The sequence below is a fragment of the Paramormyrops kingsleyae genome, chromosome 16 (assembly GCF_048594095.1).
Source record: "Paramormyrops kingsleyae isolate MSU_618 chromosome 16, PKINGS_0.4, whole genome shotgun sequence".
NCBI lineage: Eukaryota > Metazoa > Chordata > Actinopteri > Osteoglossiformes > Mormyridae > Paramormyrops > Paramormyrops kingsleyae.
In genome coordinates, this window is record NC_132812.1 from 14,170,235 (window position 1) to 14,197,015 (window position 26,781).

Sequence of the window (26,781 nt, forward strand, 5' to 3'; positions counted from 1 at the left end):
CGTCGAGGATTTAAGCAGGATGGATTCACCCAGGCGAGACCCAGGCGAAGTCGAGCTCTCTCTCGTGGGGATTTGCGCTTATTCCACAGCCATGACTTCAGGTCCCAGTGGACGGTGCTCCGGCTCTGACCCAAATCATTACGAGCAAGGCGCTCGACCCAAATCTCTTAACGTGTCGAGAGTATGAATGGAAGTAGCTTAAGAGCCACATGGGCATCTTCTGGCGAGACCGTCTGCTTGACAAGTAAACAAACAAACTCCTTCGACTACTCTGGGATGCTCGCCAATCCCCGAACAGTGCCTAAAAAGGGGGCCCCTCTCGCGTCGGCTCCACACGAGGGCACAGGTGAGACTTTCGTGCTCTTCAAGACAAACCCACGGCTTTGCCCGCTGCGTTTCTTGGACGGTGAGGCCCGGATTCCCGCCTGCTGTTACTCCGCAACACCTCTCAGCCAGATTCCTGCACGAGGCTTTAATTCATTCAGAACCCACCCACCATTCCCTTATTAAATGCAGTTTCGGCCAATGACTCAAAGTCACACTACTTATTTGTAATCTTTATTTTTGTCCCAACGTGGCCGTAAACGGTACAGCAAGCTCAACTAAGATTTCAAGGGCATCCGTGAGTCAAGATTTTGCCTCCCCCCCCCCCCCCCAGCCTCTCACTGTGGAACTCAAGTGCTCACCCCCAAGGACATCACCGCCCCCGTCTGTCTTTGTGAGTCGTGCGTCCACCCAATCTGCTTCCTTCAGCATTCCTGCCTTAGTGCGGAATGAGCCGCCAGATGCGTACACCACTCTCGATTGTTTACTTCTTATAGCATTATGTAAGGGAAATTAATTATATAGGAATGCAGCATCTTGCAACTTGGCCCGGGCGAGTTTTTTCTTAGAACACTGCCTACAGTTCTTGGATGGCCTCACTCCCGACACCCACAGGCATCATTGTTCTGCACCAGAGGCACGATGCTGACACGAGTTAGCGTATGTGCTAACACACACAAGCGGAGTGCAGTCCTACCCTCAGAACCACTCTCCTGCGGCAAGCTGTCCCACTGTTTGCTTCGTTAATGCTCCACGTTTAATTTGTATTATCTGTGGGTACGTTATCCGAATTTGAGGTTACTGAAAGAAGGTATATTGTAGAAGACGTGGAAACATAAGTTCAGACTTCAGTAATTAGCTGAAATGAGTGCATTGTTTTTCATGTGATTTTCTGACCAGAGAGGATCGACACCTTGAAGGGCTGAATTTGGCTGTAACTATGCAAGTAGTAAAAAGTGTAAAATCATGTGATATAGCTAATAGTTGTCAAACATGTGAAAACATGGTATTTTGCTTTGTTTGTTTTGCTCAAGGGTGTATACAGGCGTGGGGCTACATGGGCACCAACCCCAGCTGAAAGCTGATTGGGCCCAGTGTGCCCTCTGCCCTGTCACTCACTGATTTAAACCCTATCATTGGGTCATGATAAGATTGGCCCTTCTCCATAAATGATGGCCCCTCTTATGCATCTCCCCCTTAAAAAATCTTAGAATGGCCCCTGATTATGCTGCAGTAAAACTTGTTTACAGCGTTTTCTGTGGTCCGACTACTCTACTTCTTGCTTTTCCCCTAATGAAACCGATTTGCTCTCTGGTTCCTCTCGAAAAACCACGATGGATAAAGCTGCCTGCCTTGGCCCAGGCCTGCGGATCCCCTTTGTGTTGGTGGTCCTGAGCCGCTCCTCCACCTCCCATAAGATCCTCCCATTGATTTCACTTCCATTGAACTACAGACTTTACAATCTGTTTTAGAATAGCTTCTGTCCACATAGGGAAGCCGCATTAAAGAGGGGAAATTTTTAGCTTCATTGAGCAGCCAATACTGAAGGTATGGGATGCTGTAATCGGAAGGTCGCTGGTTCAAATCCTGTGGCTGGCAGTGTGATTTTACAATTGGGTCCCTTAGCAAAGCCTTTAACCCCAATAGCAACAGAGACCCTGCGTGACCCTGCCCTCTGATCCGTACTTGTATGTTCTACTGAGCAAAATCTTTTGCTAAATATACGCAGATTTCTAAGTATTGGATCTGTGTGAGAGGGCTTGTAAAACCACAATGTCATTCCGGTGCCGCATATAATCAGTCTTGAGGAACCTCGAGGTATATTAGTGAGTCTCTTGTCAAACAACAGCTGTTATTCATGCCACCCATAAGTTTCCACACACGCTTTGTCATAAGCTGATCCCACTATTATTTCTTATTGTGATGGGATTTTGTGCATGGATACAGTGTTGCCAGGTCAACTGGAGCATGAAGCAGTGGAGAGCAGCTTCAAGAAAGGGGGCCATGTTATTGGTCATTTACTCACCATCTTCCATGTCATGTTATTAAACTCTGTGCGCATAGAGTATTATATCATATTTGCAGCAATGACAGTTTTGTATAAAAGCTGGATAAAAGGTTGCAATATGAATGGGGGGAAAATGAAAAGCAAATTGCCATTAATCATAGTAATTTGTATTACATTAGCGGGGTGTGCAAAACGTGGCACTTTAACATCAGTCAAGCAATAAAAGACCAGGGAGCTACACAAGTCTAATTGATTATGAGTTTTTAAGGCTTGTGTTGAATATTAATGGCAAAAGACAGCAATGGCCTTCACTAACTTTACAGTAACACAGGGATTCCCTGTAAGTTGTGTCCATCCCTCCATTCATCTGTCCATAGAGACTCTGTGCAGCCAGCGCCGCGGGAATAAAGTATGGGTCAACCACAGAGACCCCCATCATCCAGAACACCCACTGTTCAGATGGAAGAAGTCTGCATATAACTTCAGACATCAAAGGCCTCAGTGCAGTTTCACGCACAGGACACATTTTCACAACCTTTCTGCTCTCCAGGCTGCTTGCTGAGGACCTGTAGGATGGGAAGAAGCACCCCCACTGTCACCCCTACGTCAAAGTCAAACTGGACTCAGGCTCTTAGATCACCCCCCCAAAACTACCTCTGACACTCAAATTACCTTGTTTATCTTTTTATATGTCAAATCTCATAGTAGAGACCTGGAGGCATCTTTCTAAATGTTTTTAAGCCTTGACCGAGAGAACTGTGCACGGCATCCAGTGTACTTGTACTTCTGTATCTATACAAATGGCAAACAAATTCTATACAATTCCATCCATCTTCAAACTGGCTATCCTGGTCAGGGTAATGGGAGGTCTGGAAGCTCTCCCAGGCACCACAGGGCATACGGATGGGGTATACCAAGGACGGGATGCCAGTTCCCTTCAGGGGACATGCACACACACACGCTATCATGGCACAATGGGTGAATTAGCCTAACGACCCTGGAGTTAATGAGGCAACAGCACTACCCACCAAGCCACTGTGTCGTCATCAGTCATGTTCTACACACAATTTTTAAAAGAATTAAAATTATTAATAAAATTATACTTTGCTCATTTGATATTTTTCTCAGCTTTCCTAAAGTCTTATCTAAGGAAATAACCCTAATCCCTTTGTGTGTGTGTGTGTGTGTGTGTGTGTGTGTGTGTGTGTGTGTGTGTGTGTGTGTGTGTGTGTGTGTGTGTGTGTGTGTGTGTGTGTGTGTGTGTGTAGGAAATGTTGTACAAAAACCTTGCTAATTGTATCTGGTAGCAAAATTTTACTGTAGGACTGGCATCCAGTTATTAAAAAAGGAAATTTGAATAATTGGGTTCAAATCCTCTTGGAGCACGAGGGCGTGACAGGTACCCAACGGCAGCTCCGGGGGTCATGTTTAATCAAAACTGAAAAGTAAATCTATGAATAGAGATGTGGGGCGAAAACGCCGCAGCTTCTGATCCCCGGCAACGCCAGTCCTTCATTAAGTGTGTCCTTGACTAATGGCTGACTAATCACACCCCTAACTGGGAAACAGAGAGAGCAACAGTGTTGTGCACATCCATTGCCTCGTTCCGTTATTACTTCCCCAAGCTCTTCAATGCCTCGACTCCTTGATGTGAGACAGTGCTGTACCTTATCAGGCAAACGCTGCCCCATCTCATCTCCACCCCATCGTTTGAAAATGAGATTGCCTCCATTTTTTAGAAGATTTCTTGAGCCGGTAGATTTTCTGGGCTGGTGTTGGAGAACCTGCAATGACTTGGCGTGATCTTGGAGGTTCAAGCTTTAGAGATGTTTTATTGGCCACGTTCGACAAGTGCATTGTAATGCTAACTCATTCAGCCGCACAAAGTACATGCAACAACAGAACACAAATACAGAATAAATAGACTCTAGACAGTTAGACATGCAATATCACAGTGAAGAGAAGTAACACACATTATTATTCACACAAAGTGTGGTAATATTTCCATAGACCAGCTCAGCTATTCATCATGCGGACGGCTTGGGGGAAGAAATTATTCTCGAATCTGTTAGTCAGCACTGTGATTCTGCAAAGCCTCCTACTAGACTCCAGGCATTAGAACCGCTTGTGGTCACAGTAGTTTGGGTTGTGTAACAAACTGCTTTGTTGCAGTAGTGAATGGATGGTTCGTAAGTCGGGACCAGTGATTTTAGGGGTTCTCCTCACAGTCCACTCTTTTGCCTTCCTGTCCTGAGCTGTAGCTCCTCCAAACCATGCCATACCATACCATACCATACCATGCCATGCCATACCATACCATACCATGTCATGCCATACCATACAATACCATGCCAAATCATGCCATACCATACCATACCATGCCATGCCATACCATACCATATTATACAATACCATACTATACCATATAATTCCATGGCATGTCATGCCATACCATACCATGCCATGCCATGCCATGCCATGCCATGCCATGCCATACCATGCCAAGCCAAGCCAAGCCATGCAATGCCAAGCCATACCATACCATACCAGGGCCAGCCCTGGGCGTTCTGGCGCGCTAGCCAAGGTTCTACTGAGTGCCCCCCAACAATCCTGCCCCCAAACACAACAAAATTAATAAATAACCCCCCATATTTATGTTAAAAATATGTCTGTAGCACAGGATATCTGACTATTACACAGGATTACACAGGAGCACAGGATATCTGACTGTTACACAGGATTACACAGGAGCACAGGATATCTGACTGTTACACAGGATTACACAGGAGCACAGGATATCTGACTGTTAACTAGCTAGTTAGCATCTATTTCACAAGATAAGTAATGACATATTAAAGCTAGTTAGTTAGATTCTTTTAACTTAACATAATCCAACTAACTAGCTGCAATAAAAATAGCTCTGCATCATTTTCTGTTTTCCCCTTCTTCATTTCAGCTTTTTCTTCCCTGTCCCAGATTCTTTTCTTGCCAGTCTTGCCAGTTCAGTGACTGAGGAATGACACGTTATTCTGATGTTTAATGAGCACTGCTGGTGGTTATCCCATAAATAGATGTTGCTATTTCAGCAGTAATAACTAAATGTCACGGACTGCAACCACAGTCGCTCATTTGCGCCCCCCTAATCAACTGGCACCCTGGGCGATTGCCTATGTCGCCTATAGGGCAGGATGGACCTGTAGTATACCTTACTGTACCTTAACACCATTGATGAGGACACTTTCGATGATACTGGAATAGGAGTTTAAGGTATATGTCATTTTGCTATCCACCAGAGCTGAGGGAGATTTCACACTACCCATCAAGACTGAAGACTGCATTTAGAAAATGGTGAAGGGAAAACTTCCAATCTGGGAAATATATATGAGGAAATTTGACACACTTGTGCAGAGGTTTTGCATGATCTTACGTGTGAAACCTTAAAAAAGAGACCTTTTGCTCCACACTAGCACTTTATTTATCGTGACTGGTAGAGTTCAATCTAATATTCCCAGAATGAGTCAAGACAGTACAGTCAGTGAACTAAGCTAAAAAGTTACCTTTATGCAGTGTAACATGTCTAGATTCCATAGACAAGCCTCAAATCTGGCCTCAAAGCTTCTGAAACAATGAATGTGAATAAAAATGAAATGAAATTCAAAGCTTGCCTGTGTTTTTCTCTAGTTAGCTGTTCCCTGAGAAAGAACACTGTTTACATTGCACACCACCAAAGTACCCCAGACTGACCAAAACAAAACAAAACATGGCAGATTCTGATTTCGTGACTTAAACACTAAACATCTCTATGAGTCTCCGGAAATAATTGTGGCACATACATTTCTACTTAATTATGAACCACTCGCTAAAGCCGTAAGTACCCTGAGTTTCCATGGCGACATCTCAGACAATAGCTACACAAATCCAACAGCACTTGGCACATACACCAACTCCAACTCTTAAAAATTAGAAACACTCGGGCAAACTTACAGTGGGAGCCATCACTTTTAGTAAGCAGACATAATGAATATTTCTTCTTGGCAAGGCTGCCTACATATCATAACTTCTCTTTGCCAGCTGGTAGTCGTTTTTTTTTTCTTTAAAATATAATCAAATTAGCCTACTAATAGCAACAGCTGCCTGTGCTGATTTCCAGGCCATTGAAGTATCTTCCATTTCCTTTATTTACAAGCCAGGGTAGTAACACACATCTTTGTTTTTTTCTCTTTTTTATGGCGATGATTACAATGATGATTAGTTGCAGTGAATGGTGTTATTACTGTTGCATATTAATGCGTTCCTAATGCATGCAGAACATACATAAAAAATTTACTAGACAATCTATCTATCTATCTATCCATCTATCCATCCATCCATCCATCCAAAATTGATCCCCCTGACAGACATTTATGGCTCTAAGTCTAGATTTGATACTTATTTGAAGATAACAGTAAAACCTTGATGGCTCTCAGGTAAAAGCTTCCCAGCTTAATATCAGATAATATGGGTTCAGCACCCTAAGCTGCCAGTGATTTTTATTACTCTTCCAGCTTCTGACCATCACATGATCCTTTCAATTCCAGGTACTCAAAACTATGAAGCTATTTGGTCTTATCCCTTCTGTCAAATGCAGACTTAATGCACAATTCAGTCAAAATGCAAAGTGCTTTGCTCTAAAGCGTTTTAAAAATAGCAATCCTGTACAGCTTCGTGATACGTAAACTTGGCCAAAGAGTTATCGTGCAACATGCCCTCACATTGGTGAGATCCGGGGTGTTGTTTGACAAAGTCCATTCGCCCCACGGGGTCTGTAAGACACAAACCCTTATATCTTCAGCCTGAGATCCCAGTAGCTGAGCAAAGAATAACCAGCTAAGCAAGAATTTTCCAACACGTGTGACATTTCTGCAGCGCAGGCAAGCGAAGCCGCAGTGTGCACCGGGACCTGGTGAAAATCACTTTTTTTTCTCCTTTCCTGCCCTGTCCCTGGTATCGTACTTCTTTCAGGTGTACATTCTGCAGCATCCAACTCTGACACCCATGTGTTTGGTTAATTAAGCCAAAGACCAGATACGCAGATAAAGATTTCCATTCGCAGTCGTTAATCAACGGCTTCTGAATGCCCGAGGTTCCCACTTTAAATTAGTATGCTAATCTAAAACCACCAAGCAGACCGATTTATCTACACCACCCACACACTTTAACAGTCCATTCTCTTTTTTAGGGTTTCAGCAGCGTGTAGTAAATTGAACTTTCGCATCAATTTGGCTTTTCTATGTGTGTGTGTGTGTGTGTGTGTCATTAAAAGCCAAAGTCTTTTCTGCGCAGGCTTAGCACACGGCTAATAAGATTTAATTTTGTTTCCATTTAGCAAGACATAATGACATATTTTCTGGATTATTATTGGAGGGGGGCGCCATCGTCATTCCTGTTTTATTTCAAGGATGGAATCGTGGGTTCGTGTCACTCTCTCCAAAATTGGATGTCAGCTTGGTCAAATGGGGAGGTGGGTTCATGGGGCGCTGAGCGTTTCCGTCTGCGTCGCCTAGTGCCTGCCTGATTGCGCACCATTAATGGGATTTGGGGGCGAAACTCAATGTCGCCCCCTGGGGGGCATCACGCTTACTGCAGATCCTGACATATTCCAATCGGAGTGGTGTTCATCTTTTGAGCCGAATACAAATGCAATGGCAATTTATTTTTTTTTAATGTGACATTTTCATTTCCCTGCACGCGCTTTGGACGACGGAAGGTATCAGTGGTGCCTTTGAGAGAAATGCATTATTCTATTAACCTTTAGACCCTCGCCAGTCAATGGAATAGTGTTTTGTAGCATGTCCTCCTGCAGCCTCTACAGCCACTGCATTTAAATATTGCAAACAGAGCAGCTATTGTTAACTGGCATACAATGAGGCCAAGGGCGAGAGGTTGCTATTAACTTGGGATTGACTGTTATCGGCTAGCTCCACAGGAGAGGAGTGGGAAACGCCCTCATACACGCATCATGAAGGAGATAGAGGCCAGAGGACTGCAATATTCACCCGAAAGAGTCGATCCAACTTTAATGGAGTCACTCGGAGGGATTGACGAGGCTCTTTGCAGCTGCCACATACGTTGGAGGGTGCTGAAAGGGATGCATCTCAAAATTACTTCAGCTGGAATTTGTGTCAACCCCTCATCCTCCTGCCCTTGCTAAATTCTGCATCGTCGCATTTCAAAATTTTCCCGTTCACTTGTTTTTAATTGAGCAGAAACAGCGGGGTTGGCAGGGGGGAACATGGTGGATGTCTTTTGCGCCTCACTTTCTAGATGCTTCTTGGGGTAATTCTGCGCATCTCGGGCCGAGGGCCGTGAAGCAGCAACTCTCACAGGCTGTGGCGCTGCTCGTTTTTCATGCGAGATACACATCACGCGTGGCGAGCTTCTCGGATCGCTGCGTCTCTCACTGCAAACACCAGGTTCCGCGTTCTTTTTTTAGGCCCCGTGAAACACCGGCATGAGGCACCCGGTAGAACCTTGAAGGCTGACTCTGTGTGGGACTGACGTCATCCCGAAGCTGGAGCAGGAGCACTGAATGCAGTGTACAGTGACAGGTACCATAGCACCTGCAATCATAAGCCAAGCAGCTATTTAAAGCCTATGTCTATGTCGTGACACTAATGGTTCTTATCCCACCTAAATAGCTCCCAACAGCTGCCAATAAGAAGAAACATCGCTAGGAATTGATAAACCGAAATGTTATAGGAGAGGATATCGATATCAAGGGCCTCATCCTGCCACCAAGCTGACGTGGCGAATTAAAACGTGGATGGGGGATCGGATGTGTTTTCAGAGTGCCGATAAATGCCACGCCACAGCGACGGAAGCCTGCTGCGCGACACAAACTTCCGCAAGTCCGGCGAAACGATCCCATTGACGCCTCCCTCTGCCGACGGCGGTCAGGATCAATGAGGCCTCCTCTCAGCCGACCCCCCCCCCCCCCCCCCCCCCCCCCCCGCTGTGCTGCCACTGGCAGGCTAAACGCCACGTTTACCATAAATAATCCAAGGTCCGGAGGCTGGCAATGCTTGTGGGAGGATTAAGCCCACGAGTGGCAGCCCCCGGGCTTGCCGGTGGGTTGCTGTGCCGAGCTCCCAGCATGCTCCAGTGCCATCCGCCACCCCGGGAACCCAACACAGCTTAATGAGGTGTGGGGGAAGCCAAACAGCCCCCACCTCGGGGGTGCACCCCAGCGCTCCGCAATCAGGCGGCTTCAGATAAGAGTAATTACGTGGAATTATCCCAAAATCAATGGCGGGAGAATAGAAGTCTATATAAAGATGGTGCTTTAACTCGCTGGAGCCCACCTCTCCTATCTAAGACCCTGAATAGCTTTTATGGTGGCCCTAAAGATCTAAATGATAGGATCGCATTTATGATACCTGGGGCCTGCGCCCCAGAGTCAGAGGACAAGGTGACACCCAGCAGAACGAGGATGTCGGAGGAGAATAAGGAGAGATAACGATTTCCCTTTGCCGCGACCTTAGGCTCATTACAGGGCCGAGAGACACAAAAGAGACGGATGGAAATGAGGACGCGGGGGGGAAGCAGATGGCGGGGGAAGGGGGGGGCACGAAAAGATGCGGGCGGGAAATGGCTCGGCTGACTCCAGGTGGTCGTGCAGAGGTTGTCCGATGATTCATTTAGAAACCCTTAAAAGAGCCAGCTTCAAGCCAACCAATGCGCTTATCGCCTGATTCTGTATACCGACCACATTAGGCCTTTCGGAAAGACAAGCTCAGATTTACCTGAGCCCCTTTAAAATGTATTATTTCCCGCGACTCCTGTAAACAGCACACTCGATAAGACAAACAGAGATAAAGTAAGGCATCCGGGGCGGGGGTCGCCGCGCCTCCTCCGACACACTGCCGTAATTTGGTGCAAATCCATCACTCTGTGCAGTCCCCCTCCTGCAGCTCCGCCACGTGGCAGGTTAATCACAGCTTTAAGAGAAGAGTATCAGGCTGGGGGGGTCCACTACCCCCCCTCCCCCCGCCACCTAGTATCCGGAGCAGAAGGCCATGGTAGGAGACCGGTACTGTAGCTCAGCCTGCATTCCGGAGTCCGGTGTTCTCGCAGTAATGGGGGCGTTACCCAGCGTCCACATCGACGGCCTGCACGCATCCGTATGACAGTACAAGGGCCGTCAAGAGCCACAAAAAAATAAAATATCAGCGTTTGCCTCCCAGCTGTCTCAGAGCGCCACGTAAAAATATTTTTGTACACTTGGAGAGTGCATGTTTAGAGAGGACGGCGATGTCACAGAGCTGCTCCAGGTGGAACGCGGAACAATGCCACGTGTAATGGTGATGTGTGCGAGGAAGGAAGGCTTTATTTCGGGGATGGGAAAGGACATGGGTTCGACTGAAACAGCCAGAGATTTTCACTCTGGGCTTTACAGTTCTGTGCTTTAGGTTATGTGGTGGTTTTGTAAGCAGCAATGTTGGGGGTTCAAATCTCTGTGTCTCATCCAGGCTGTACCCTGCCTCACTGTAGATTCATGTGGCACAGTGATGGGAGGTAGGAACGGGGACTTTATTTTGGGAATGAGAGTGAAAACGGTCTTAACCAACAAAGCAAGAAGAAATTACATCAAATACAGATGTATCAGAAAACAAAACAGAAATCTGGTCACAGGATAGGGGCCGGGCTACAGGGTCTGCACGTAATAGGGGGAATGTGGGAAAATGTGTGTTTTCTCTTTTATATAAGATGAGTTATACTTTATTGATCCTGGTGGGAAACTCTTGTGCATACAGCAGCTAGGTACATAAAGTGCATAGATACAAACACACTGCAAAGACAGTACACAGTGCGAGCAAGAAAACAAGCACAAACAAATTTAAGAATTGAACGAGTTCAGGAAATAGATAAAAAATAAATTAGCAGGTGGTGTATGTGCAATTAAAAACAGACAGCACCAGCCTTTTACTACAATCAAGATGCGATGCGGTAAAAGTTTATTTTCATAGAAATCGGGAATATGGCACAGGTGAAATGAAAGAGTATGTTCGTCATCTGAATTTGCTGCACCCTGGGGTGAACACACTCCCACATCTGACACTCTGAAATAAATATATTATTTTTGTCGTTAAATAAAAGGGTGTTACGCATTATATGCCATAAATTGGCCAGATGACACAAAGATGGTATTACCATAGTAATGTAAAGCGTTACTGTTTATTTGAAGATTTTTTTTAATAGTATTTTATTCAATTTCAGCCGCACTGTTAAGAAGAGGACACATTTTGCAAAGATAAAGGAATATTTTTGAATAAATTTGTCTGCAGCTCATTCTGTTAAAAAATCCTGAGAAAATCGTAAAAACTCAGAATCATGAATCATATCGAATCGTGAGTTTAGTGTATTGTTACATCCCTATTTACTAATATGTTTATTATCATCATTAGCTGATGTCGAGTCTGTGTTGACTTTTAGGGAACTTACAGAGCCCATTTCTCCAGAATGTTCCATTTTTTGTCTGTATCCTCAAGCTTCCCAATGTGCATTCTGGTACTACCTTAATATGTCTTAGACTGCAAAATAGCACTGTGACTTTAAACAGATAGATCTTGACACATTATATTCGTTCCCCGTGACTTATTTGGATTTTACGCTTCTGTGCTGAGGGTTGCACATCGGCTCAGTGGGCAACATTGCAGCTTCACACCTCCGGCGCTCTGGGTTTGACTCTAAAATAGCCTGCAGGCTCAGTGACTGTGCCCTGTGACGGTCCAGTATCTCATCCAGGGTGTACCCTGCCTCATGACCTGTGCTTGGCATGGGATCCACGCTTCCAGGGACCCGGTGCTGGATGAGCACTTTATAGAAAGTGAAGGGATGGAAAGGCTTGGAATGATACTCAAGTTGATATTTTATTCAGCGGTGTTTAAGATCACTCAAACCCTAAATTTGCATGGGGCCCCCTGTTGGCCACAAATAATCACTGCAATAAATATAAAATCTACATATTCCTTAATTTAAAGATGTTGAAGCAGTGTGTTCTGCTAACCAGCTAGCTGATTAGATAGCTTCTGCTAGCTTTTATTTATTTAGTTTTAGTTTTTATTTAGTTTTTGAAACATCTGAGGTGAACTGATTGGTTGGATGAATAGAAATTATGAATGATTGATACCTTCTGCCTACACTGCTTTGTGGCCACCTTAACCCTGCATTGTCTGCGCAGTACAGAAGTTGGAGAATGAGAATGATGTGGCTGTTTCCAAGTGTGACATCGCTTGTGAATTCTGAAGGGGCAGGTGCACTGGAAATTGGCTTGAAATGAAGGGTGTCTGAAGCACTCAAAACTATACAAATCTTTAATGTAATATTATCGAGCATTCGTGAAATATCTCAGCAATTTGCTTTTGGACATTTTAATTCATTTCCCTGACAGGCAGCCGCGAGAAGGTTCCTTTAATTATGGACGCCTTTGTGCGCTTCGCACGATAAGAACAAGTGCTCTATTCATTTGGGTGAAAGTGAAGAGAGAGTTTGCTGAAGTCGCGATGACTTTGAGGGACTTGCCCTTGCTCTGGTTGATTTTGATGCAAACTCAACACCGTTCCAAGCGGGGAAAATCGGTTATTTTTCACTCTGGCGCGTGGGTCATCCATAATCGTGTATGATTTTAGAAGGCAACTAAGATTCAGACTGTAAGCTTGGCTTTAAAGGAGATTTCAAAAGTGCATCCGTGAGTCTGTTTTCAACAATCACTGCAACAATCACGTGCCACACAATTATTTATTCGTCGGGCAGGGGCTAAATTGTACTTTTCCCCCAGTATGCAATTCAATCTTGTCAGCACAGTTAGTCGTGACAGGGAAAACACGCAGCCGCCTAAATTCTGCTGGGAGGGCTTCCTGAACATGAAGACCATGCCGCTGTAGCTTTAGATATTATTCCTTAATATTCTCACACGACAGGAATTATGCTGGTGGTTTGTGATGCCTACAGCGCTTAATGCAGATACCATCATACTGATCGGGGGGGGGGGGGGTTTCTATCCTACCCCGGCTTCAAACCTAGGGCTTTTTTTTTGACTGGGGGTGGGAATGTAACATGAGAACAACAGACAGATCAGGGTCATGTGACTCACAGTGTCATACCGTCCGCCGGGTCAGGAGATAAGGAGTTATCTCTGGGACGATATATTCCAAGGGAATGAGGAGACTGACCCCCAACGGCCATTATCGGATGAAGCCAACCACTCGCCTTGTAATCGGATCGGATAGGATAACAGGAATGCTGTCACGGGCCTTTTTTAATTATTGTTTCCTGATCGCAGATACGGTTCACATATTTCACCATGCCTGTTTCTGTGCCAAAATCTGGATAAAATTCTTTAATCTCCTTTATCAACCAGCTTGCGGGTTTTATAATTCGTTCTGGAAGAAAGGAACTCCTGCCAGTGTCTATCGTTGGCCATACAAATCGAATCTGATAATCCATGAATAAACAGACTCAATACATCAAGGGGCGGGCAGAACCCCGCTGCACAAACAACTCCAGGCTTTCGCACTATCATGACTCTGTAAGGAGCCCGGCCCCAAAATGTGCTGCCCCTCTCACACGCACGTGCCCCTCCTCCTTAAATGGGACTCCCATCCTCTAACAGAAAAGCGCGGCAGCGTCAACGACGATAACAGATTAATGGCCTTGGTTCCAGTGACAACAGTAAATTACCTTCGTTGCGTCGGCCCGTTTCCGTGATCACAGAGCCCACCTGACATCCTTGGCGATGGCTGCCGTGATGATATACGCCCTCGTTGGAAGCAGTTTGTTTACCCCTCCTGCACTGTAATGGCTGGGAACTGCAACAGTAATGAAATATTTTACATCCCAACCGGCCCAGATGGAGAGCATGATAATATGCAATCATGTGCTGAAATTAATCCCCCACTCCTCCCCTCCCCCAAGTGTCCCAACCCCAAGCCAAAGCACATGGCCAAAATATATCGTGACCTCAAGCCGTGGCCAGACACGCTGTCATCCCTCCTGTACAGATGTGTTAAATAATTCACCTCAAACGCCCTCCATTAGAGACCAGTGACTCACACATTCAGGAAACATCAATCCGCAAACACGCACGAGGGTCCCAGATGTTGCCTCGTGCCGCGTTTATGTGGTTCTGTTTGTTTACTTGAGGCCCGACGTGACGCTCCAAATTATACCTCAATGGGAACAGCCGATGCAAAGAGCGTGATCTTAATATCGGAAACGACTCAGTGTTTGAAATGAGAGAAAAGCTCTTGCCACAGAGATTTATTTCCTCACATAATCTCAAAGCGAGCCCTTTTGAAAACGATTTTCTGGCCTGGACGTTCCAGGCTGACGATGGGGGAAGCGGATCATTCTCCAAGAGATGACCCTCCATCAGAATTTAAAATGCCATTTACAAATAGAGGAATGAGGCACAATTTCATGAAAGCTTTAAAAACCTCAGATCGACTTGAAACAATTACAGAGTTTCTTGCGGCAATTTCACTCTCTTTCTCTCTCTCTCTCTCACACACACACACTCGCTCCCCCCACCCCCACCCCACTCTCCCTTCTCAATTTAAATGGGCCAGGTTATTGGAATTTGTAATTGCTGCAGGGACATTATTTCACGTTAATGCAGTCCAATAGGTAGTGTAATTGTTTGCTCCCAGGCAGTGGGGGAACACGAACCTGGGAGACGGATCAGTTAGGGGGGATCAGAGGTGAGTGGCGGGGGCCGTGTAGGTGCCCCAAGCCCCCTCCTCCAATTGTCTGTGTCTGCATGGGCATGGCACTTCCATAATGGGATTCTGTAATGATCATACAAATGGCCGCGATTATGGAAATGCCCCGTTAGAGCGGAGCACCATGTTTTTACATCCCCACCCCCACCCCCCAGGAGCCTGGGGGCATCTTGACACACACCAGGGAAGAGAACGTTCCCCATTCACTGACCGCAAAAGCAAGATTGGAGCCAGCTGCCCCCCCAAGCCCCCCCTCGTTGGGCCAGAGATGTTGCACTCTTTGAAAGCTTGATTCACCTCAATCATCCCCCCCCCCACTTCATACCCCACTGCTGACTGCCAGGGTGATGGGAAAGGGGCAGGCGCTTGGAGACATTGGGTCACCTTGGAAGACCCCCCAAGAGAGACCCAGAGAGGAGATGTTTGGCATTGAGTTGGACTGGTCCATTAGGGTGGCTGACGGTTTGGTACGACTTCAGCTGAGCCCACCCAGAACAGACAACCACAAAGATTCACTAGGATCAAAGCTTTCCAATGAGCTTGGGGGGATGGATGGGGGGCACATATGAATAAACATTGCTATCTTTAGCCTTCATACCTCTCGGGAGGATTAACAATGTAGTTAAGGAGCAAAGCTTAAAACATTGTGGCATTTCAAGCCCCAAAATACCCCATGTTTTTTTGCCTGAACTGGTGACCCTCCTCACCATGTCAGGCCTGGGCCTGGGGGAGACGTGTTCTCACAGAAAGGGTGGGGGGGGGGCTGCTATTTTAAGCACTATTTGTAGGGTTATTTTTGCTGTACACAGCACATGCCACGTAACTCGAACACGGATGTCACATCATGTGCTCATGTAAGTATCACCCCCCCACCAAACTGCTTACTTTCTCTCCCTCAGTAATTCTCATGCCAGTCCCAGGAGTTTCAGCTGCCTTTTCTTCTGTTGGTCGTTTCTATTCCCATCAAAAAAGGATTATTCAGTTTTGCCTCTTTTGGTCCCCATCGCCAAACTCCCCGTGTGGCACCGTTGCTTCCTTGAGCCAAATCAGCTTTGCCATAGGATCTTGACTCTTTGCATACATTACCACTCTTTTGGCTATACCTGCACCCAAAGACCCTTAGGCATCAAGGAGCCTCTCAAACCAAATTTCTGTTCATTAATATTAATGAACCTGATTTGTGATTGTCAGAGACTAATCTTAAAATGCTTGGTAACACTTTTCATTAAGTGCACCTTCATAATGCATTCCGTATGCATTCATAGAACATTCAGCACACCTTCATAATGCATTCATATAACATTCATAAGCAGCATGCAAGTACACCTTAACATCCTAACATCCCTTAACAGCTTTAATATACATTAATAACAAACATTACATGATTATACAATTATATGTTTATTATTAGTATATAATGTTTGTTATTAATGTATATTACAGATGTTAAGGGATGTTAGGATGTTAAGGTATACATACATGTTTATGAATGTTTTATGAATACTTAATGAATATATTCTGAAGGTGTACTGAACGTTTTATGAATGCAAAATAAAAGCATTATGAAGGTGCAGTTAATGTAAAGCGTTATCAAATATTTTTTTTAATTAATGGAAGGTATACAACTTAATGTGACTTAATAATGAGCTACTTCCAGCTCAGATAACAGCCCGAACCCATTTCTATGTTTACTCAAGGCTTGTAGCACGAAATGACCTATTAGCAATGATACAGGAACATGCAAACCCTCAAAAAATCAGAGACGAATAGTTAATGCTAATGAGACAGGTAACAGTAGCCCGCTCACAGTCAATCAAAAGATCTGCCGATATGTAACACCTACTTGGATGATGCATGGAGACACTTTGTGGAAGAACATTAACCACACTCCATTTGAAGCGTACAGCTGAAGGATAATTTTAGCAGTTTTTATAACCTGAATAATCAGTTATTTTGCTGGCACAGAGACCAAAAGTTGTAAAGAGCACCACTGGATCATTGATGACCACGGGAAGCGAGGACCTCAGCCTAGTCATCCAAAGCAGGCCACGTTTCCAGCAGTGAGCCGACGGCTTCTTTAAGCTCACAGCAGTGTCATTGGTGGGGGAAAAAAAACATTGAAAGTGCCCCCAACACCCAGGCAAACAGTGCTTTCTAAAGCAAGCTGCTTCCAAGTCTAACCATACCAAAGTACCCTGATATTTCATATCTTCTGGTGCTCCGCTGAAGATGCTGGAGATTAAACAATGGGACAGATTATGAATAAATAATATCGAGGGCATTGCCAGGGTACAGACTGGGGCTGCCGCGATTAGTCAACGCAGTCGATGACGTAGACACTGAAAAAGCATCGACATCAATATTTTAAATCAAAGCATTTTATGAGTTATAAAATGCTTCATTATAGCGCTTCAATATCACTACGTGACTGGGGGAGTAGTTCAAATTATCACTAAACAAAAAGGCGGTTTTACACTGCAAAGTTTTGATGGTTTGCCATAGTGGCACTAGCGCAATGCACGAGTACCAGTGGAAACACACACACGCGTTGTTCTGGATGATGGACCGCCAGAGTAGGTAAAACTACTGCATTGTCTATTCATGTTTATTAAATTGCCATTAGTATGGAGAGCTTTTTAATATCTTTTGTACTTGTAGGTGCTAAATACATTCATTATTAAAGCTGTAAAGAATCTCCATTGAATAAGTGTTTGTAAAAAAACGTTTAGGCTAGAATCTGGGCATATTCTATACTGACCAGTGTGTGTGTTCGTGCATATCGGGCTTGCTGGGACCAGTGTTATTACCATAAAATAAAACTGAAAGGAAAACAGAAACTAATTTAAAAAATTGTTAAATGAAATATAAATGAAAACTATATTTACCAAAAAAAACGTGTCGGACTTTAATCAGCAAAAAGTACCGCCACCTCACTGTCTTTTTAACTAGTTAAACCACAATATCTCCTCATTATAAGATGTTGTAGTTATTAAGCTGTCCCTTTCTTTACTGCAACAATACTACTTATTGCTTACTTGATTTACGAAAACAGTAGCATGTGGTGCTCCGCTAACCAAATTTAATAAGCATAAAGATAAGCCAAATTTATGCAGAATACTAACTTTTGGGCATCACAATATCCATTAATATTTTTGGCATACTACTAATCTGCTTATCGAATTCTGTGGGACAATAACATCTGTATAGTTACATTATCTAATGCCCTGCAGTAACATACAGTTTGCTGTTGTCAAATAAAATAGATGGTCAATCTGATTTTCCGGAGGAATATGAATTGTTTAAATTAATCGACCAATTGGTAAAATAGTAGATAGACTAATCCATAGAAAAATAGTCATGCATTATAGACACCAGGAGGATCCAAATGAAAGCCCCCCCCCCAAGCCTTTCTGAAAATGCATATCCCAATGTTCTACCATGGACTTGTAGTCAGGGCAAGCAGAGCCTCACCGGACTTAGTCAAATAAAAATAGCATTTATGAAAAGTAAAAAATAATAATCATAATGATAAAATAAATATATTTTTCCAGTGAACTTAAAAATGTCACTTCTATATGATCACAATCGTTTTTTTTTTATAATTAATCTCAGCAAATATGTGGAGCTCAGCTACAAACACAGGGATAGATGAGAGGCGCTGGCAGCGACAACCTCTGACTGGCACCCGCGCAGTAGCAGGTTGGAGCGCAGGTAGTGAGCGAGTACCTGCTACCATCTCCAATGTAATATCTGTAGACCCCGTCACTACATGTCCTCACCTTCCATAGTGTAGGTAACTTATTTCACGTGTATTAAAATATTTAGGCTCGCTGGTCTCGTCATAAAACTGCAATGAAAAACCAGCAGGAGAAGCATTTATCAACATCTGCCTCACTGAGGTAGTGGGGGGGGGGGGGCTTATCTTGAGCTGAACTGAAATTCATTGTCAAGTTTTTAACCCGCGAAGTAACATTTACAGTATTACTGACAGCATAGGAAACACGTATGAAATAAAACCAGTAACAAACGTAACCAAACACTACACGGTATCTTGCTCTGCCATTACATATACAATATCAGTCAAAAGTTTTTGCGTGCACTGAAATTTTCTACATTTGCATGTTAATCACTTAACATTTACTGAAAATACACTCAAAATTCTTTGCTAACAAATTTACAGCATGCTCACCATTTGAGCTGTGAATTAAAAGTTTATTAGCAAGAAAATGTCTTATCTTTGATTCATCAAAGTAACCTCCTCTAGCAGTTATAACAGTAGAGAAAATCAAATCTGAGGCATCCTTTCTACAAGGGACATTAAGTAATGCTCTGTTTTATGGGATTAAGAGCCTAGAATTTGACTATGCCAGGGATGTCAAACTGCAGTCCTGGAGGGCTGGAGCCGTGTGTAGCTTAGCTCTTTCCCTGATCCACCAAATAAGATTTAGCTTATGGGCTGTGTAGTAATTAGCACAAGCAGTTGAATCAGGTGTGTTAAATGAAGGTAAACCAAAAACTGTGCAGGGCTCTGCCCCCCCAGGACTGGAGTTTGACACCCCTGGACTATGCCATCACACAACCAGTGAATAAGATGTCAGACATAGACTGTTACATACTTTTTCCATGTTATAAAGGAACCTTGTTTTATCTGACTTACATTTTCATTTATAGTTGTTCAATTAACTTTCCAATGCTTAACAAGAAGAAATGGAAAAGCAGTAAAAACCTGTGGTGTGCAAAAACTTTTGACTGGTAGTTTAATTGTAATATTTAAAAAAGCAAGGCGTTTACCCGGGATGCTACACTAACGTAGTACAAGTGATTCAATAGTAAGCTGCTCCCATCAGGTGAGGAACAGCTGCATCCCTAGTACCTATGGTACTGTAGAACAATGGGTACCGTCAAGTTTTCAGAATTTTGGCATTGGCTAGGTACCGAAGTATCGGTTCTCGTGACATCCCTTAATATCTGTGTGCTCTACTAAACTGCATTATAGCTCACTTTCTAATTTCTCACCTGATTATATGTATCTCCAGAGCAAGTACCTGTTTCTGTCTGGCCACGGGTTTCAGCATGCGTCTCCCTGTCCCTCTGTGCTGCCTGCATTATGACCAGACACCATTCTTTTACCAAAAGAACAACGACTGACTTCGATGCTAATTTTAATTTGATATACTGAATATAGCGCTTGTATTAACAGTTTTATTTGCTTTAAAGTCCATTTTGATGGTACATAGTCCCTCCATGCTAAGCACTGGTCGTATTCCCGGATCACCACGCGAAAATGTAAGCCTTCACAGCGCGAAATCGCTAACGATACCTACTTGGGTATCTAGTTTCTTACTGTCTGGGGAAAAAAACACTCGTATGTCCTACTTTCTCCGCTTTTTAACTAATTCCTTTTCCATTTCTCACCTCCACTGACTGACGAAATTTTTAAAAATCGCCGGATTGTCGTGACTGCACAGAAAAACGTGCTGGGCGCAACCAAGTGTACACCTGAGGGGGGGCCACACACTTTTTCCTTAACAAACGGAAATTAATTGAATATAAATAGGAAAACAGCAAATCTGTTGAGAGGGTTAATGAAAAGAAGAGAATTTAACATATTCTGTACTGTATATTGGGGGCAACAGATTGGCATTTTCTCAGTATTAGAAGGGACACGGCCCCGGACAAAGAATGCGTGGTTACGACCATGCTAAGGCTGACCCAGAGCGATATAGTGGCGACATCCTAGGCGGCCCATTGTAAAAAAAATGGCAGAGTAATTTCCTGCCAACTTCCGGGTCATGGTAACGGTGAATAGTTCCTAACCTGTCGCTCAAGGCATAGAGTCACATTCATTTCCACTGCTTACCAGGTACTTTAAGCGGTATGTTGATAAAATAACAGATTTTAAAAAACTTTTCGTGCGTTACCTGTCATTAAAATAGTAAATGCCGTTATTTTGTTTTTTTTATATGTGCTCAGCGTTAATTGTTATATGATTATCATAATTAATAGTTATGACCTAAGGTAGTTTAGCCAGCTGTATATCGAAGGTAACGTTCCCATTTCACTAATGAGGTTGTCAGTAAATTACTACTGACGCAAGATGACGTTACATATTAAGCTGTTTTGTTTATCAGCGGATTCATGATTATATGTAGCTGTACTGTTACCATGTTAATACACCTTATTAAAATATCAGTTTGCAGCTCTTCTCGAGTCACATCGTTCATTATAAATACTACCAAATTGATGGCAAAATAGCTAAAAATTATTTTGTTGCAATTTCTCTGCCAAAACAAATACCGGGTTGCGGTAAAGTGTATGTATTTTGCGTGCGCTTTTTGACGGTTGCATTTGTAAACAGCGTTCGAAGACTTCGAACAAAAAGTGTTTTTTTTCATGTTATTTTGTCTCCCTCAGTTTGAATTACTTAGAATATAAAAGAAGTAAATTATAACATTTGTTTGTATATATTAAATTATAACATTTGTACCTATATTTTTTACTCATCGTTTCCCCCACTCCCAGTCTTTTTGCCCCTAAAGTGTGAGGTGTTAATGGGGCATGATACAGTGTCGGTTTTTGCAATGTTTGGCCAATTTAGCTTATTTTGTGGATATATAACAATGATAATGGATTTTGATCACTGGACCCTTTTTTGAGGTGGGTGGTTTCTATACAAATAAATAAACATGAAGGCATATTTTGCCTGGCAGGCCTTACTAAACATTATACGATATTGTTATTTGTACGTTATTTCTATAGGAAAATGGTTGAAAATAGCTGAATTTGTATACAGTTAATATTTCTAACTATTTTTTTCCTTAAAAATTAAGGAATTAAGTTTTACCGTGCTGCAAGAGAAAAAAGCAACTTATATGGCTTGCTTGAGGACCAGTGCTTGAGATGTAAAATGTTTAATTTGTTTGTTTGGAACTATATATTAAGGGTTACATGAACCACTTGATCGCATGGCGGCAAGATCAATCAGTGCCGTAACACTATTTCTCAACTGTTCTGGACTGGTCACCTTTATATGGACCCTGTGTCACCAAGGTTGTTGTCATGACCACACCATGAACCCAGCAGGTCAGGAAGTTAGATCCTGTGGTTATTTCCAGCTCCTATTTTTTCCAACATTCTTTCCTTCCTGTAAGTCTAAAACAGGGTCTTTTATCTTTGATTGTTTGCTGTTTTTTTTTCCTCCACAATTTTCCCTGGTGACTACAAGTCTGCATTTCCGCCTGGATAAATCTGGCTGATCTCCAACCTTCGTTTGTATGACCCCGTGTTTGCCTGGTCCCTTGGTATCTGCACTTGATTTACTTTTCCGATTCCATACTAGGGCCTATATCCGGTTATCCACCAGCTCACCTCCAAGCCAAGGGCTTACACGCTAAATCGAGATGCACTTTTCTCCAGACGGGTGTTGTTACACCTAAACTAATTGTATCCCAGATTAAAGGGGAAGCTCTGCTCGAGTATCTGGATTTGCTGGGTCCCCTAGATAAAAAAATGACATCACTGTTCACACAAAGAAGATACTTACTGCTTTGATTTACCAAGGTTTTCTGATGAAATCAACTATTTTGGATCTAAAAAAACAGATTTCTATGGGGTCTTGCAGAAGTCTCATTTTATCACCAGTCCAAAAATCTCGTGATGTCTTGATATGAGACTGTTTGTAAAATTTCAAACGTTTCTCCCCCTCACTGCCATTGATTGTGTACCTCAACCTAAAATTTTAATTAATTCTTATGTGATTCCTTTTATTTATGTATTGCTCTCTGTTAATATATTTTATAATTGCTTTAGGAGCAATTCAAGCAACAAAGACTCATTGCTGAATGAAAAAGAGACATTTCCTGTCATGACATCATAATGGGGGATTGGAACAGTAAAACTGTCCTCTGTAGTGGCACTGAGCCCAGAACTATTTAGCTATACATGGTCAGTCCAAATTAGGGCTGCATCAGTATGAAAAATTCATGGTTTGATAACCGTAAATCCCAATATTGTGGTTTTCAATGGATGTGCGATTAATTGCAATTTTCAAAATGTAATTAGCAGCCCTTCATGTACGCCCCCCCCCCCCCCAAACCAACAAATACTTCAACAAATGATGTCACATGAAGTTGGCAACCTAACTACAAATTGGTGTGTCGTTCTCAACAATAACAAATTTTTTTCTGAATCCAAAGTGTGCCCACACAGTCGAAACAGTTCTTTGTTGTGGAGGGTACAATATGCTATTAACGTTACTTGCACCCTTGGTTTCTTCAGAACACTTTGATATCTTTAGACTCTATTAGCTAGCTAACCAAAGGATGTTGTGTACTGGGGGGGGGGGTCACACCTGTGCACACATTATGAAAATTACAGCAATTGTCACAGTTTTAGGAATAGGAATTGATGCAAATTGGGAGTTTTAGATATTATAGATATATTACAGTGATCCCCTGCTATACCGCGGTTCAGCTATCGCGCCCCGCGGATTTTTCCCCAACGCATCACAGTTCTCTGCATACCGCGTACCTCGCTTGTGGTCTGATTGCTGTGAGCAAACTTTTTTGTCAAGTTTTCGTTTTGTTTTAAGCCCTACGATGGCTCCCAAGCATCCTGCATCTTCTAAGCCTTCTGGTAGTAGTGAGCCTAAGCACCAGAGGAGGACCTTAACCATTCAGGAGAAGGTAAAACTCCTGGATATGCTTTAGGAAGGAAAGCGTTACACGGACATCGCTCGCCATTATGGCTCGAATGAATCAACGGTACGATACATCAAGAAGGATGAGAAGAATATAAGAGCCACCGCATCACTTTCCTTTAGTCAAACAGGAAAGAGGGTGGCAGCTCCTCGGAATAAAGCCGTCGTTAAAATGGAATCACATACATATACATTACATGTTATTATTATCATCATTATTATTATGTTACTCATATCCTTACCCCAACATCCACTTATCATATGTGTTTACAAAGTGTTTTTAAATGAGGTTACATGTGTTTAAAGCGTGTGGGACGGGTATTTTAAGGCTTAAACTATAAAAAAAAAAATGTTTCTATGGTTTTTGTATATCGCGGATCTGGAACGTAACTTCCGCGGTAGGCGGGGTATCACTGTATTAGCATATTTTTGTGTCACTGATGTTATCGTGTTGTGAAATAATTTTAACTGCAATGAACAGCATTAGTGATATGACTATTTCAGATTTGTAAGACTGTTTCACCCCTAGTCCAAACTACTGTATTGATATAGGAAACACCCATCCATCCATCCATCCATCCATCCACCCACCCATTTTCTGACACCACTTGTCCTATTCAGGGTTGCTGGGGGTCCAGAGCCTACCCCAGAGACTACAGGCACAAGGCAGGGAACAACCCAGGATGGGGCACCACCTCATCCCAGTACAGGAAACATATTCATTTTATGACAGATTGCAGCGGACTGGCATCCCATCCTACATCTCCAGCCTCCTGCCCTGGACTTTCTGTGAAAGGCTGTAGGGCTCACTGAGGCCCTGTGCTGGAAGGAAGATGGATGGATAATTATGATTACGTTGCTCATTATTATTCCATGATGGATATTCATTGCAAAATAAAGGAAATTTCTAAATTCTTCTCCTTTTCCAGCCATTTATTGTTATCCATTCCTCTATCCATCAGTTTTCCAAGCACTTATCAGGTACAGGGTCACGGGAGGCTTGGAGCTTATCCCAGGAAATATAGGGCACCCAATCATTATGAAATTAGCAAAATTATACCCACACCACCACCTGTTATCAGATAGAGTATTTTACTGGTTAGAGGAACACCACCCGTAAATATTTCCTTATCTTCGTGTGCTTGCAATGCCAAGCAGTCCATCGATCTTCTAACTGCTTATTCTGGTTAGGGTTAAAGGGGGGCCTGGAGCTTATCCCAGGCAGCCCAGGGTTAGTGTTTCCCAACCCAATCCTTGGGGAATCCCCACAGTCCACATTTTCATTCTCTCCCAGCTCCCAACGCATTCATACCAGGTATTCAGTGTTCTTGATTGGCTGGGAGCAGGGATACCTGGGATTCCGCCGCTGCGGTGGGCAGGAATCTCCCTTTCAAGTATGTGACCTTTAGACGAAGATGAACATTGTGGAGAGGTCCTCGAAGGATACTCAACTTTTCATATATGACAGACAGGCAAACTATCCATTTAAGATCATTAAAGCTATAGGAGTATAAGAAATTCCAGCAATAAATGATGCTGTTTGTGCAAACTCAGCATGCTTGCTCTGTTTACCTTCCACACAAATAGCTAACCCTAATCATAGCATTCACTGAATCTGCCCAGGCCATATTCAGTAACAAGCCAGGCATCCTTTGTATTAGACTTTAAACAGAAAAATAACTTTCCTCGCAAGCAGAGGGATTATTACTAAGCTTTCCAGTGCTAGCTGCAGTTTCACCTGTGTGTGAACCTTTGAATAGCTTAAAAAAAACATACTTTGACGTTCCACCCTATGACACCCTAGTGACGGTAAATGCTTTTCTTTTTACAGATTTTCAGCAGATTCTTTTGTTGAACTTTGGTGAGATTTCTTCTCCTACTGTGATAAGTGTTAGTGGCAAAATGGTTAATTCATTAGTGTTATAATTACACCAAATGATTGCATTTAAATGCTTGCAGGCTGTAAAAAACATTTTTAAACTGTACACACTGGGTGTGACTCGAAGGAAGAATAAAAAAACAACATTGCACATAGTAGATAACGATGCAGCTGCATATGCCCTCATACAGAGTCTTTACTTTATTGTTTTGGGTCTTTGCATCTCTAGCTGTGATGTACAATATCTGTAAGTGTGTCGCTATGGGGACGCAGATATGTAATGGATTCCATACTTTGGTCACATTTCAGTGAGCTTAATTCTGTAGGAGCGACGTGCGTCTTTTCCCCTAAGAACACAAGGACCGCCCATCAACGCAGAAACCATGCCGTAAACCGCAGATTTGCACCATTAAAATTGTAATGGACCCACCTGGGACTCGGGCAGTTTGAGCCAGCAGTCAGATGTAAAATCCAAATATAAAAAAATAAATATAAAAACAGAGGCATGCAAGCTGGCAAGTTTTAATCGTATTCGTGGTCAGCATGACCTTCTGCACCCTTGCATTAGGGCGTATGCGTTGACATAAGATTGACAGTTGGCGAGATGAAGTGACAGTGGCTGTGGTCGATATTAATTCCCTACAGAAGTCTCAGATTCCATCTCCAGACGGTGTTCCTCGCACCAAATGGCTGAAATTGTGATTTCCGAACAGACCTCCCATTTGTAATGCATTCCCTCTTGCAGCATACCCAATATTACATTTGCAAAAAAAAAAGCAATATATCACATTCTTAGACAGGAATTCTAAGAATCAGATTTTGTATTTCAGTAAACAAATTGGTCTTCTGCCATAGCACCACAAAACTCTGCATTTTGTAAATTTGTTCAAATTTTCCTTGACGGGCTGCACACTGGTTCACATCATAAAGAAATATTTATCAATTCCTACAAAGAGTAAAAAATATAAATTGAAGGTTAAAATGTTGCTCTACAAAGTTCCTAAATATGACAGACCTGCCCGCCATTTTCGATAAACGTTTTAGGCAACATTTAAAAGGAGCTGGGATTTGCTTCTGTCTCCTCAGAAACCACTAAATTCATCCGCGTAGAGAC

The 26,781-nt window shown here is 43.2% G+C and overlaps 1 long non-coding RNA gene across 1 annotated transcript in view; it reads right to left on the reverse strand.

Moving 5' to 3' along the window:
* Window positions 1-20,535, reverse strand: part of LOC140578721 (uncharacterized) — an 86,448-nt gene extending 65,913 nt beyond the window's left edge. Inside the window, exons 1-3 of the long non-coding RNA XR_011982991.1 lie at window positions 20,415-20,535; window positions 20,107-20,190; window positions 14,091-14,178 (exon numbers count right to left, since the gene is read on the reverse strand). This is a non-coding gene — a long non-coding RNA (uncharacterized lncRNA). The remainder of the gene's footprint in view (window positions 1-14,090; window positions 14,179-20,106; window positions 20,191-20,414) is intronic.
* Between the last annotated feature and the right edge of the window lie 6,246 nt (window positions 20,536-26,781).